This window comes from Cervus canadensis, chromosome 30 (assembly GCF_019320065.1).
Source record: "Cervus canadensis isolate Bull #8, Minnesota chromosome 30, ASM1932006v1, whole genome shotgun sequence".
Lineage (NCBI taxonomy): Eukaryota > Metazoa > Chordata > Mammalia > Artiodactyla > Cervidae > Cervus > Cervus canadensis.
In genome coordinates, this window is record NC_057415.1 from 6,099,049 (window position 1) to 6,114,923 (window position 15,875).

The 15,875-nt window shown below is 42.4% G+C and overlaps 1 protein-coding gene and 1 non-coding gene across 3 annotated transcripts in view; one reads left to right on the forward strand and one right to left on the reverse strand.

Annotated features, from left to right (window-relative positions):
• Positions 1-15,875, forward strand: part of DOCK5 (dedicator of cytokinesis 5) — a 277,587-nt gene that overhangs the window by 4,062 nt on the left and 257,650 nt on the right. The window lies entirely within an intron of this gene.
• LOC122432185 lies at positions 4,601-4,707 on the reverse strand. Its single transcript, XR_006266789.1, has one exon. It is a non-coding gene; the product is annotated as a U6 spliceosomal RNA (small nuclear RNA).

The window sequence follows — 15,875 nt, forward strand, 5'->3', positions numbered from 1 at the left end:
TGTATAGCAAAGTGATTGTTATATGTATATATAAATCTGTTCTTTTTCAGATTCTTTTCCATTATAAGTTATTACAAGATGTGCTGTATGGGAGACCCTTGGTGGTTGTCTGTTTTGTATGTAAAACACCTGTGATTTCAGTTGAGGCCCGCATCCTGGTACACTTGTGGTTTATTGCCTCTGGTCATCAATGCAGTAAACACTGAGTGTCAGAGAACAGATATGTAATTTTTTTACCCTTTTGAAGCCCATGGATCCTTGAATTTGAACACAGATGAAGAGTCCTTGGCTATGAATATCACACAGCTAGTTAACTATAGAACCTGTTAGTTACATGACCAAGCTAGATATTATACAGTTGTAGTGAGCTGAAGAAGGCCTCACTCTAATGCATTCCTGTTCTAACAACATTGAGGCTGAGAATAAAAAGGCCAGAGAATTAATGTTTATTATGGGTCTACATAGTGACAGGCACTGTTCTAAACCCTTTATTTCACTGTGTCCCAGGTACCTATGGAGGTCTTGGAGACAGTGTCAGATGGCCCATGAGATTAAAACTTTGCCTGGTAATAATAGTAAGATGCTATTGGCCTGTCTTCACTCTGTTCTCTCATGAGTACACAGTATAGTTTCCCAGAGGCTACATCGAATGTGATGCTACATCAGATTGAATGCACAGGCAGGTATGAGAGTCCAGAGGCCTTTTGTGAAGCCAGATATTGAAGAGGTTTACAAATAGGCAGAACAGTGCCACTCTTCTAAGTGTTTTTGTTTGGAAAAGTGTGTGTGTTAGTCACTCAGTCGTGTCCAACTCTTTGCAACACCATGGACTGTGGCCCTCCAAGCTCCTCTGTCCGTGGAATTCTCCAGGCAAGAAGACTGGAGTGGGTTGCCATTTCCTCTTTTAGGGATCTTCCCGACCCAGGAATCAAACCCGGTCTCCTGCACTGCGGACAGATTCTTTACTGTCTGAGCCATGCTTGATCTAAAAAAATACTTTGCTAGCATCTGTTGGGCTTATTGTGACTTCCTTGGTGGCTCAGTGGTAAAGAATTTGCCTGCCAATGCAGGAGACCAAGGTTTGAACTCTGTGTTGGGAAGATCCTCTGGAGAATGAAATGGCAACCCACTCCAGTGTTCTTGCCTGGAAAATCCCATGAACAGAGGAGCCTGAAGGGCTTCAGTCCAGGGGGTCGCAAAAGAGTTGGACCATGACTTAGCGACTAAACAACAACAATTGGGTTCATTATGGTTACTTTAGTTAATGAATGTGTTTTTTTAAATGTCTCAACTTGAATTTCTAATATACTGAATAGTGATAGATGTAACCCACATAAGCAAAAGCTCTTTAGAATTCTCAGTAACTTTTTCTTAAAAGATATTTTCTTTTTCCTTCTTTATTATTTTTGGCCCTGCAGTGTGGCGTGCACAGGATCTTAGTTCCCTGACCAGGGATCAAACCCATGGCCCTGGAAGCGTGGAGTCCTAACCACTGGACTGCCGGGGAAATCCCCTCTCAATAACTTGTAAGAGCATTATAGGGGTTCTGAGACTACAAACTTTCAACACTGCTGCTTTACACATTATTTCATTAAATCATTGAGATAATGCTGTCATTCTCATATTGTCTCCTTTTCCAGGTAAGAAAACTGAGGTTTATACAGGATAAATTATTTATCCATGTCCACATAATTTCACTCCTAGGCCAAAACTCTACTCCGTATGCATTTCCCAACAGTTGTTCATCCATCACCTTCATCTCTGCTGTGTCCCATGTTGACCTGAAACAAATAGACTGCCGGTTAGTTTTTCAGCAAAAAAAATAGATTTATTCTGAATCAGCAAATCCTTAGGGGGGGTGGGGTGGGGTGGGGGGAGCAGGTCTGCAAGCCACATGCAGATCCCTGCAACCAGGAGAGAGCCCTTTTATGGAAAAGGAAGTTGGCAGGGCTGTGATAAACAGTCCATCAGAGGAATGGAGAGTTTGAGGTATACTGGCTTTTCATTGGCTGAGCTCTTGCCAGGTGAGAAGAGGAAGTCTTTCTTCCTATTGGGCTCTGCTCTCTTACAGGGGGTGAAGGCGCCCATTTCTGGCCTCATGACTGTTTTAATTGAAGTTTCTCTGTATGTATGCATTTTTACACCAGGTACCCTTGAGTCCTTCATGCCTCTGCTTTCCCCATTTGCCGTCTGTTTTTTTTGTTGTTGTTCACAAATATTAGAGCTTAATTTCTTTATTTTGTTAAAGATTAAAAATACAAATAAAAGTTCTGATACTTTATTCTTGAGTCCTAAAGAACTATCTTGTATACTCACTTTTGCAGACTATTACTTTTGAATGAACCATCTCTTTCTTTCCCATTGAATTTTTTCTAAATTTAATTTTTATTTTACATTGGAGTAAATTTATTTTACAGTTGATTTCCAATATTGTGTTTCAGGTATACAAGCAAGGTGATTTAGTCATACATATACATAAATCCATTCTTTTTCAGATTGTTTTCCCATACAGGTTATTATAGAATATTGAGTAGAATTCCTGTGCTATACAGTAGGTCCTTGTTGATCATCTATTTTATTAATATATATTTGTTTGATCACTAAGTTGCATCTGACTTTTTGCTGACCCCATGGACTGTAGCCCGCCAGGCTTCTCTGTCCGTGGGATTCTCCAGGCAAGAATACTGGTGTGTGTTGCCATTTCCTTCTCCAGGGGATCTTCCTGATCCAGGGATCAAACCCATGTCTTGTATGGCTTCTGGCATTGCGGGACCATTGCAGACTGGTTCTTTACTGCTGAGCCACCAGGGAAGCCCATTTTATGTATAGTCGTGTGTCTGTGTTAATCCCAGGCTCCTCATTTCTCCCTCCCCCTGATTTTCCTCTCTGATAATCATGAGTTTGTCTTCTGTCAGTCTGTTTGTTTTGAAAATAATTTCATTTCTATCACTTTTTCAGAGTCCACATGTAAGTTATTTTTTACTTAATCTTTTCTTCATGTTGCCTACTTTTTTGGTTTTTACTTAAAACTGACTGAAAAAGCCATACATTCCTACATTAAATGAGAACTAGCATCACTTGCTTTAGAAAGAGGCAACGACAATAAAACAGCAGTGTACTGGATTCTGGCTCCATGCTGTTGCCTGTCAGACCATTTTCTCTATTAAAGAGGAAGGAGGCTGGTGCCCCACTGAAGCTTTCTCTTCCATCATCCATCTACTGTGAATTCTCACTATTTGCGGTAGTTAGTGTGGTATAAAGTCACTGAGAGCACTAGCGAATATTGAGCCATTGTTCCCGGGGAAATACCAGGTTAGGTTCCTGTGAGCCTCTGGTCACATGTTTATCAATGGAGCTGATCCCTCTCCTTATGCATGTGTGTTTCTGTGTCAGGCTTAGAGACCTTATTTAGTGTACATCACTGATGTACTAACATTGAACTTGTGGCCACAACACCTTATATAAACTCAAGCCTGAAGGAAGTGTATCTAACACATGCATCATGTTTTCTCCAGAAGGCAAGTTGCAGCCTTTTTTGGACTTGGGAACACGAAACAGCACTTCAGCAGTATGCTTGGGGACCATTTAAATAGCAAAATCATTAACAAAAAGCAGAAAATAAGAAAGACACAGCACTGAAGTTAAGACTGTAAGAAGGACTCTGGTTTACAGTATGAGAACTGAAACAAACAGGAGTGTCACCTTGTCTGACCTTAAATGGGAACTTGAGTGTCATACTTTGCTTCTCTGCATAAGACTGAGAATGACCTCAGAAGCACTAGGAACATTGATTTGGTGGTTACGAATGAATTTTTAGTGAGTTGGAGAATTCACAAATACCATAGAATCTGTGAATAGTAAGGATCAATTGTAGTTAGTTGGATAAAAGGAGAATTAAAAATGGAATCATGGGACTTCCCTGTCAGTTGAGCAGTTAAGACTTTGTACTTCCAGTGCACATTATGCAGGTTTGAGCCCTGGTCTGGGAACTAAGATCCCACATGCAGTTTGGCCAAAAATTTTTTTTAAAAAATGGAATCATGTTCCTGTATTATTTATGCATCTGTTGGAATGATGCCTCCTTTGAGTTTTCTGAGAACCCTAGCTAAGGGTACTGCTGTCTTTGCCCAGCTTGCTTGCTGTACCTCTCAGTGGCTCTCCTTTTTCCTAACTGTCCTATTTGTGTTTACTGTCTGTCTCTCATACTGAAATGTAGAGTTCCAAGAACAAGAACTTCTATCTTTTTCATCAAGTGTTCCCCTGCCCTGCCTTGGCTCCTGGCATGTGATCAGCACTCAGTAAATAAATGAGGAAGGAATAAACGAAGGCCCTTATCTACCTAAATTTGTCTCTGGTGCTGGAGAGGGGATTTCCCCCCACATAATGAAATATTTTGCCCTTCATGCGCTTCCTGTGAGATACAGTCAAAAGCAGTAAGAAAAGGAACATTTAAAGAAGAGATGAATAGAATTTATAATTGTTTTAGCAGAGGATCTTGTAAACATCGTGGAATTGGAAAGGAATCAAAATCCTTAATGATGTGGTCTTGGGAAGGGAACCGTGGAAATTTGCTGCTACCGCTTTTTTTTTTTTTTTTTTTTTAAATATGGAACGCTTCACGAATTTGCGTGTCATCCTTGCGCAGGGGCCATGCTAATCTTCTCTGTATCGTTCCAACCTTAGTATATGTGCTGCCGAAGCGAGCACTGCTACCGCTTTTTTATTTTTTTCTGCATTTTTTGTGGAGGCCTCCTGGAGGAAGGTATGTTGTCGGATTGGTTTAATGGAAAGAAGAGGCTTGATCACAGTGGTGGAGAGAGATCAGGAGGTTCTGACTCAGTGGCTGCATGCCATGTTGAGCACGAATTGAGAGGAACAGAGGTGCAGTCCAGTGGAAGGAACAGGGCATTCAGATTCATCCGTTACTTCCCATTGCCCTGAAGGATAAAGCACATCTTCGCTACACACAGGGTAATTAAACGAGATGTGATCACAAGTCACGTGGAGAAGAAGAGTAATTTAGGGTACTGGTAAGGGGCTTTGAAGCAAAGGTGGTAGTTACTCAAAATTCTGTTTGTCAAAATTTACAGAAGGCTTTCTGTACTGGTCCATTTCTGCCATCATCTTTGCTGAAACCTAATCTGTGCTTGCTTCTCATTTCAATTGTCTGGGACAAACCAGTGGGGTTTGAGAGTTAGGAGTCAAATCTCACTGCGATGATTTTTTTCCTTCAGTTCAGTCACTTAGTCGTGCCCAACTCTTTGAGACCCTATGGACTGCAGCATGCCAGGCTTCCCTGTCCTTCACCAACTCCTGGAGCTTGCTCACACTCATGTCCATCCCGTTGGTGATGCTATCCAACCATCTCATTCTCTGTCGTCCCCTTCTCCTCCTGCCTTCAATCTTTCCTAGCATCAGGAGCTTTTCCATGGAGTCAGTCAGGTCTTCACATCAGGTGGCCAGAATATTGGAGTTTCAGCTTCAGGATCAGCCCTTCCAATGAATATTCAGGACTGATTTCCTTTAGGATGGGTACTGGTTGGATCTCCTTACAGTCCAAGGGACTCTCAAGAGTTTTCTCCAACACCACAGTTCAGAAGCATCGATTCTTCAGCACTCAGCTTTCTTTATAGTCCAGCTGCACATCCATACATGACTACTGGAAAAACCATAGCTTTGTCTAGACAGACCTTTGTTGGCAAAGTAATGTCTCTGCTCTTTAATATGTTGTCTGGGTCAGTCATAGCTTTTCTTCCAAGAAGCAAACGTCTTTTAATTTCATGGCTGCAGTCAACCATCTGCAGTGATTTTGGAGCCCCCAAAAAATAGTTTATCACTGTTTCCATTGTTTCCCCACCTATTTGCCAGGAAGTGATGGGAATGGATGCCATGATCTTAGTTTTTTGAATGTAGAGTTTTAAGCTACCTTATTCACTCTCCTCTTTCACTTTCATCAAGAGGTTCTTTAGTTCTTCACTTTCTGCTATAAGGGTTGTATCATCTGCGTATCTGAGGTTATTGATATTTCTCTTGGCAATCTTGATTCCAGCTTGTGCTTCATCCAGTCCAGCATTTCTCATGATGTACTCTGCATATAAGTTAAATAAGCAGGGTGACATTATACAGCCCTGACGTACTCCTTTCCCGATTTGAAACCTGTCTGTTGCTCCATGTCCGGTTCTAACTGTTGCTTCTTGACCTGCATACTACTTTCTCAGGAGGGAGGTCAAGTGGTCTGGTAGTCCCATCTCTTGAAGAATTTTCCACAGTTTGTTGTGATCCACACAGTCAAAGGCTTTGGCATAGTCAATAAAGCAGAAGTAGATGTTTTTCTGGAACTCTCTTGCTTTTTCTATGATCCAACAGATGTTGGCAATTTGATCTCTGGTTCCTCTGCCTTTTCTAAATCTAGCTTAAACATCTGGAAGTTCACGGTTCATGTACTGTTGCAGCCTGGCTCGGAGAATTTTGAGCATTACTTTGTTAGTGTGTGAGATGAGTGCAGTTGTGCGATAGTTTGAACATGCCTTGGCATTGCCTTTCTTTGGGATTTTTTTTTCCATAAAGAAAACATTTTCTAGCTTCTAGTTATTTCCCAGCAATACCCTATGTAATAACACAATAACTTTACACATGTAAAATATTTTAGTACTCTCAAAAGAATAAGAGGAGGAATACGGGTCAAAATCTCTTATAAGTCATTTCGGTTCTTTGAAATGAGTTGTAATAGAATTATAGAGTGTTGGTCTTTTCTATATGTAATAGAATTTGACCCTGACCTCTGGCCCAAGAACTTGACTACGGTTATGTAGTTTGGTTTTCACTAAATATTTCAAAGGAGGAAAAAATAGTTTCTCCTTCATCAAGTAGGTGAATCGCCCATGAAATGTCTGCTGTGTGTGGACATTAAAGTCTATTATAAATCCTTCAGGAGTCCTTTGACCTTGGTTGATAAGTAGCTTCCAGCATACAGCAGGAATAATGGAGTTTTATTTTTAAGTTTAAAAAAGTGCTTTTGAGATCAAGCTGAGAATACTTTTGAGACAGAGATTTGGGTGAGGAAAAGCAGAGGGTACTTGTATTAATTTAATTTTTCCAAGTGATGTCCAGGCCGTGTCCTCTCGGAGCCTGGGCCGGCCGTCAGCTCACTCAGACGATTGTCTGAATTGCTGGCAGCTGGTTCCCAAGCCAGAGACAAAAGTGATCTTTGTCTTTCCACAAGCCTCTGTGTCATCGCGAAGCTGCGGTTGTTCAGATGGATCCATGTTTCCGGATTGTGCATCTTCCCTCACACGTCTGTGCCCCGTGGGACAGTCCCCGTCAGGTGAAGTCGTTGGACCCCCAAGATGCCCTCTGAGACTCTTGGTCATTTACTGTTTGTCTCTTAAAACAACTTGATACCGTATAACACGGGGAACTACACTCGGTGTCCTGTAACAGCCGATAATCGTTGTTCAGTCAGTAAGCCACGTCTGACTCTCTCGGACCCGTGGCCTGCAGCATGCCAGGCTCCGTCTTCCACTATCTCGCAGACTGATGTCTGTGAGACACAAAATGATGTGCATTCAGATGGCGGTGTTATCCAACCACCTTATCCTCTGTTGCCCCCTTCTCCTATTCCCTTCAGTCTTTCCCGGCATCAGCATCTTTTCCAGCGAGTCGGCTCTTCACATCAGGTAGCCAAAGTATTGGAGCCTCAGCATCAATCCTTCCATTGAATGTTCAGGGTTGATTTCCTTTAGGATTGACTGGTTTGCAGTCCAGGGGACTCTCAAGAATCAGTGGAAGAGAATGTAAAAATATATATGTGTTTAACTGGATCCCTTTACACCTGAAACTAACACAACATTGTAAATCAGCTATTATTTCAATAAAAATTAAAAATAAATTCGACGGAAGGAAATTGCAGCAGAGGTTAATTCCCTCTTGCAAATAGCTCTGTGCTGACTCACTCAAAGTGAATGCATCCCTCTGACTGGCTTGTTACCTGTGTGCCTGGGGCAGGATACTCTGTACTTCCTGTGAGCCTGGAACCAGAGGACTCTGACTCCCCAGCCTTCCTGCCAGAAACCAGTTATAAGAGTAAGTCATAAGTCTCAGTCATAGAAATCAAACTGCTTTGCGCTTTTGTGTATAGGATCATAAACTATTCAGGGCTAGATTCTGTATGTATCACCTCTTGGCTAACACTTCATTTTATTAGAAGAACATGCCCCAGAGGCATCAAATGACTTCACCCAAATCCCAAAGCCAGTAGGAGATGTCTTGCTTGTCTTAACTTGTCTTCTAGTTGCTTCCTTTTTCTTCATAACCCTGGAGGAAGCAGGTTCCTTTTTATCATGTATACTTAAGGGGTCTGAAAGAGTAAGTTCTCTCCACACAGGAAGAAGGCTGTGTAATCCCTGGGTTTTTTCTAGGTGGAGGTTTTGTTGTAGATAAGATCCAGCTATTAAATCACCCCCCCCCACTTTTTTTTTATTGAGATATAATTGACATATAATTCTGTTTCAGGGGTAGAATATAATGATTAGATATTTGTTTGTGTGTGTGCTCAGTCGTGTCTGAGTTTTTGTGACCCCATGGACTGTAACCCATCAGGCTCCTCAGTCCATGGAATTTTCTAGGCAAGAATATTGAAGTGGGGTGCCATTTCTTACTCCAGGGGATCTTCCCGACCCAGGGAACGAACTCACATCTCCTGCATTAGCAGGCAGATTCTTTACCACTGGTGCCCCTGGGAAGCCCTTGATATCCGTATGTATTGTGAAACGAACACTACGGAAAATCTGGTTAGCATCAGTCACCCCACAGAGTTACTAGTTTCTTTCTTTTACTTAGTATTTATTTATTTATTTGGCTGCATTGGGTCTTGGCTGTGGTGTTTGGGATCTTTGGTTGTGGTGCCCAGGCTCTCCAGCTGTGGCTCGTGGGTTTAGTTGCCCCGCGGTATGTATGATCTTACCTGCCCAACCAGGGATTGAACCCGCATCTCATACATTGCAAGGTGGATTCTTAACCACTGGACCCCTAAGGAAGTCCCTGTTTCTTTCTGATGAGAACTTTAAAAATATACTCTCTCAGCATCTTTCAAACATACAGTACAGTATTATTAACTGTAGTCCCCGTGCTGTTCATTGCATCCCCAGGACTTATCTTATAGCTGGAAGTGTGTGCCTTTGACCACCTTCTCCAGTCTCCCCCAACCCTGGCCACCCCCACCTCTGGCAGCCACCAGTCTGTTCTCTGTATTTATATTGTTGTTTTTAGATTCCATTCATAAACAATATTATATAGGGAGTATTTGTCTTTCTCTCTCTGACTTATTTCACTTAGCGTAATGCCCTCAAGGTCCATTCACGTCATTGCAAATGACAGAATTTCCTTTTTTTTTTTTTAATGGCTATTCCATCTTTTTCTGTTAGTGTTTTTGTTTCCTTCAGGCTGATGCCCAGAAGTGAGATTGCTTGATCATCAGTTCAGTCGCTCAGTTGTGTCCGACTCTTTGTGATCCCATGGACTGCAGCACACCAGGCTTCCCTGTCCATCACCAACTCCTGGAGCTTACTCAAACTCATGTCCATCGTGTTGGTGATGCCATCCAACCATCTTATCCTTTGTAGTCCCCTTCTCCTCCCGCCTTCAGTCTTTCCCAGCATCAGGGTCTTTTCCGATGAGTCTGTTCTTTGCATCAGGTGGCCAAAGTATTGGAGTTTCAGCTTCAGCATCAGGCCTTCCAATGAATATTCAGGACTGATTTTCTTTAGAATTGACTGGTTGGATCTCCTTGCAGTCCAGGGGACTCTCAAGAGTCTTCTCCAACACCACAGTTCAGATGCATCAGTTCTTTGTGCTTGATCATATGATAGTCCTATTTTTGATTTTTTGAGGAATATCTGTAGTTGTTTTCCTTGGTGGCTGTACCAGATTACATTCCCACCAACAGCACACAAAGGTCCTGTTTTCTCAAGAAAGTGTTTCCTTACTAACACTTGATAGGAGCTGTTCTGACAGGTGTGTGATTATCTCTCATTTGTGGTTTTGGTTTGCATTTCTCTGATGATACATCTTCTCATGTACCTTTTGGCTATCTGTATGTCTTTGGGAAAGTGTCTATTCAGATCGTCTGCCCAATTTCAGTCTTACTGTTTGGTTCTTTTGCTTTTGATACTGAGTTGTATCAGTCCTTTACCTAGTTTGAATATTAACCCCCTATCAGGGAGTATGATTTGCGAATATTTTCTTCCTTTTGGTTGGTTGTCTTTTCATTGTGTTGATGGTTTCTGTTGCTGACCACCTTCCCCTTTTGAAGAGTTCAGAGAAGGAAGTGTGTTCCGAGGTTTGAGCCTGCAAAGTAGAAGTCACGCTGTGGCTTCCATGGTGGTCACAGTGTCTCAGGCTGGCAGCGGGTCCCATGTCTTTGGTCCTTGTCGCCATGGTGTTGACCGGTTGTCAGCCACAAAATTCAAAAGTAGCATGACGTTCTCATGACGTTGCAGCTGTGTTTGAGAATACGCGTTAAAGCAGTTTACAAAGTGCTGATGGGGAAAGGGAGGGTCCTGTGTGGATCATAAGTGATGTGTCCGTTGCTCAGTCGTGTCCGACTCTTTGGGACTTCATGGACTGTAGCCCGTCAGGCTCCTTTGTCTATTGGATTCTTCAAGCACGCATACTGGAGTGGGTTGCCATGTTCTGGTCCAGGGATCGAACCTGGGTCTCCTGCACAGCGGGTAGATTCCTTACTGTCAGAGCCACCAGGGAAGCCCATGTTGATCATAAGGGATTATGATTATAGCACTGACCCGGAAGTGAAGACACACGGACGTAGTTTTTATTAGACGAGTAAAGCTTCCTTGGCCTGACTGCCCTGGGCTTTGAGCTTCCTTCGGAACAGTCACAGATAGCAGGTGCCCTTGCTCGTCACTGTTAAGCAGAGGAGGCCGCCGTTCAGAGAGTGACGGCTCTTTGCTTGGTTTCTGTCTCTTGGGTCCTGAGGCACAGTATCTGTGGATTACATGGTAATTTATTTTTTCTTAATCAGTGGATACTAGAAGCATAAACATTTATTGTTTTTTTAAAAGGGATCCTGAGGCTTCCCTGGTGGTTCAGTGGTAAAGAATCTGTTTGCCAGTGCAGGAGACAGGAGTTCGATCTCTGGCTAAGGAAGATCCCTTGGAGAAGGAAATAGCAACCCACTCCAGTTTTCTTGCCTAGAGAATCCCACAGACAGAGGAACCTGCTGGGCTACACAGGGTCGCAAAGGATCAGACATGACTGAAGTGACTTAGCACACGTGAGGCTCAGAAATGTTGGGAACTTTGATATAATTGAAGTTCTAATGTGCTGGATCTTTTTTCCTCTTTCTCTTTATTTTTCTGGCCACACTGTGCAACTTATAGGGTTCTAGTTCTCCAACCAGGGATTGAACTCAGGCCCTCAGTAGTGAGAACTCAGAGCCCTAACCACTGCACTGCCAGGGAATTCTCTGTGCTAGGTCTTATAGTAATACTGTGTGTGCAGTTCACTGTGATCTGAAAATCCTATTAAAACTGGTACAACCTCTGTGCACACCCCTTTTGACTTAGCAGTTCCATTTCTGTGAGTTTGTCCTACAGATATACTAAAACAGGTGAGGAATGGTATGTGGACAAGATTATTCAGTACAGCATTATTTATAGCAAAGACATGAAAACAGTTTAAATGGGAATCAGGTGGGAGTGGTTTGTTATTTATGACACATGCATACAAGGGAGTACCATACAATCATTAGAAAGAATCAAAACTCAGTGACTAAATGTCTGCTAATGATGACACTGTCATGCAGTGATACAGGCTGATCTCTTCCAAAATGGTGCTGGGTCAGTTGGTTACCTATATTGAAAAAATAAACTGGACTCCTACTTAATGTCATATAAAAAATTGAGTCCAGTGTCTGAAAGGTGAAGCAGTGAAAGCATTCAGAGAAGGGGCATAAGAGAACACCTTGACCTTGGAGTCAGAGACTTCTTCAGTTCAGCTCAATCGTGTCCGACTCTTTGCGACCCCATGAATCGCAGCACGCCAGGCCATCCTGTCCATCACCAGCTCCCGGAGTTTACTCAAACTCATGTCCATCGAGTCGGTGATGCCATCCAGCCATCTCATCCTCTGTCGTCCTCTTCTCCTCCTGTCCCCAATCCCTCCCAGCATCAGGGTCTTTTCCAATGAGTCAGCTCTTCGCATGAGGTGGCCAAAGTATTGGGGTTTCAGCTTCAGGGATTTCTTAAAGGGACACAAAAAACACTAAAGCAGATTATACTGAATCATATTAAAATTGAAAGACAACCCTTAAGAGATGAAAAAGACAACTCACAGAATAGAAAGAATATGGTCCCCATACACATATCTGACATTTATATTGTGAATATGGGAAGAACTACAGATCAGTAAGAGAAAACAATAATCCAGTAGAAAAATGGTCAAAAATGAAATCCAAATGTCCAGTAACTGTTTAGGAAGATGCTGATCTCCACTTGTCCTCACAGAGATGTAAACACAGTGCCAGCCGTCTACAGCCCCATTAATAAAGCTAAATAAACAGCAACCAAAAAGACATTTCAGCTATTTGCAGGATGTGTGACCATGGGAAGCCTTGTGCACTGGTTAAAGTATAGATTGGTACAGCCAATTTGGAAAGCTGTTTAATAGTTTCTGGTAAAGTTAGACATACACCTGCCCAGTGACTCAGCAGTTTACTCTTAGGGAAATGAAAAGTTTCCACAAAAACGTGTGTAGAGGGTTGTTAGTCCACTATTCACAGTGGTCCCCGGTTGGAAACCATGCATATGTCCATCAGCCATTGAATGGGTCGTCAGTTTTGCTGTCCTTATGCCAGGAAATACGATGAGACCATGAGAATGAGTGATTGACATGGACACACAAAAATACAGATACATCTCAGAAACATCAGGCGAAGTGAAAGCAGGCACACAGGGAGCAGTCTGTCCTGTGTTAATTCACTTTGTCAGCACCTATGCAGGCAGTGCTGGCTGTTTCTACAGGAGAGGGTCGTGGTTCCCCTGGGGGCCTGTAGGTAAAGGGGGGTAGTTGTGCTGTAATGGCGGTTGGGCAGGACATTCAGGTTATTGGTTATGTTTGTTCTGCCTCTTGGTGTGGGTGCTGGTGAGGCGGGTGTATTCAGTTTATGAAAGTTTAGTGAAATGTACATGTATCTGCAATTTCTATATGTGTATTATGCTTAAATTTTAAAAATTTGGAAGAATGAGGTAGCTCTTTAATATGTGCTTATTTCCAAGATATATTTGAGTAAAGAGGCAGGATGCAAAATGTAGATAGTATTAATCTCATCCATTAAACAGGTACGTACCCACTCTGTGTCAGGCACTGTTCTAGACAGCACAATAGATAAAGAAAAGCATGTGTCACTGTGTACTTGGCAGTGGTGGTAGTTCAGTTGCTAAGTTGTGTCCGACTTCTTGCAACCCCATGGACTGTAGCCCACCAGGCTCCTCTGTCCATGGGATTTCCCAGGCAAGGATACTGGAGTGGGTTGCCATTTCCTTCTTCAGGGGACCTTCCCAACCCAGCGATTGAACCCGGGTCTCCTCCATTGCAGGCAGATTCTTTACTGACTGAGCCACCAGGAAAGCCAATGCTATGTTATTATTTCCAAAAGTAGATATGAGATTGTCCATTAATTATTTCTTGGAAGAGAATGGTAGACTGAATATAGAGGGTTTTTATGGAATATTTTGCACCTTGTTAAGTTTGTGCAATGTGAATGGATTACCAATTTTTAAAAAAACTGAGCTAACATTCCTGTTTTTATTAATGTAATTTGTGAGCTAAAGGTGGTGGCTGTTGTTGTCTGTGCTTTAGAGATCCAGCAACTGACACAGACTTATTTTGGTGGTTGGCCCAAGTCACACAGGATGTCTTGGCTGGGTTTGGTAAGTTGACCTTCCACCCTCTGTCTCAAACTGTGCTGACTTCTGAGTATTGTAGCAAAAAATCTAGCTTGATGACCTCTATTCCTCTATTCTTGATGACCATCTGTAACTTAATACACTTTGCTTTCTTCTGTTCAGTTAATGACTTACAACACATTCTGTCTCTTTGCTGACCATCAAAACTAAATCCAAGATTTTGCTTCAGTTAAGGACAAAATGGAATTTTCATGTTTATCCTAGTCTCATCTCTTTATAATCCTGAAATTCAAAACTCATGGAATCACACCTCATTTTGATCTGCTGGTTGTTTTTAGGATCTGAATGGCTGTTTTATGGTGGATAAACCATTCATCTCAGACTTTGACTCCTCTATCCATTGGAAGACAATTAAGTATGATGTCACTTTTATTTTGATAAGATAGTGGACATCCTGGGGCGTACACCATTCTTGGTCTTGCATTATATAAAATAAAGTATTTGATGAGTGAAGCAGAACACTTATATATTATTTCTATCATCTAACAACGTCACTAATATGATACACGTTTAAAAATAAATTGTGTTGTGAGTTACTGAAAATAGTTGGGTGCAGATGTTGATCTGCTCAGGGACAGTCAGCTGCCATTAGAACCACAGTTACTGTTGACAGCCCTGCACCATGCTTCTGCCTTGTGGCCGAGCCCTGCTTAGTTACCGTGAGAAACGTCCAGGTAGAGGCAAAAGCCATTGCTGCAGAGTGAAGTTTTGGAGAGCAGCTTCTTGTGGTTTGGAATTTTGAAGTCCACGCCTGCTAACTTTTATTCTTCTCTGTGTTTGTGAAGTCATAGAAGGCTGTCAGCCAAGTGAGAAGGTAGGAACAAGATTAGCACACTTCCTGATACAGTGGGCAGTACGCAGTCATTATCTCAAAGTTGGCTGGGTGGGAGCCTGCCTGACAGTAGGCTGGCCTGGCAGTCAGGTGCTCTTGTTTGCAGAGCCGACTTGATTCTTCAGTGGGGAAGGTTGATTCTCTCTGAGCTCATCTTCAAAGGTCCACACTAGATTCTAGTGTATTTCCAATTTCAAAACCCTTATGTTTTGAAACCCTTATGAATACTTGCCTGGTCTTGCAAGACTCTCCATAGGACATGGTTGAATTCCTAGGGGTTTCTGGGTGATGGGACTTTTGTCTCTGTCCCTGTACTTTTTTTATAATTATTTTTATTATTTTTTGGCCATGCCACACAGCTTGCTTAGTTCCCCAACCAGGAATTGAACCTGGGCCATGGCAGTGAAAGCATCAAGCCCTAACTACCAGACTGTCCGGGAATTCTCTCCACTTTTAGGTGGCCCTCTCTTACTGGCTTCGAATAGTCTGGGACCCTAAGATGTATAAATAACTTCACACATAATTAACTGGACTCATCAACACATTATTAACCAGAAATATATTAATGCCACAGGTGTTTGTGCAGAAATCACCTGGTCATTAATGTGTTAACATGGCTTCCTTTGTGGCTCAGCTGGTAAAGAACCCGCCTGCAATGTGGGAGACCTGGGTTCGACCCCTGGGTTGGGAAGATCCCCTGGAAAAGGGAAAGGCTACCCACTCCAGTATTCTGGCCTGGAGAATTTCATGGACTGTATAGTCCATGGGGTTGCAAAGAGTTGGACATGACTGAGCAACTTTCACTCACTCACTCACTCATGAATCTTTTGAGTCAGGTCAGTTGGAATTTGAATCTGCACTCCCTGTGACTTTTCTCTGAGCATCTCTTATGTTCCAGGGCTCATGGGATGATTGTGAGGATTGTATTAACATAAGATGAGGAATGTATAGCAAATTCAAAGAGTAAATAGGGCTTCACACAGGTGGATTTCCTTTACTTTGGCCTGACAGAGTGCCACAGTATATGCCATCTCCAGCCTGATGACCTCAGAGACATTTAT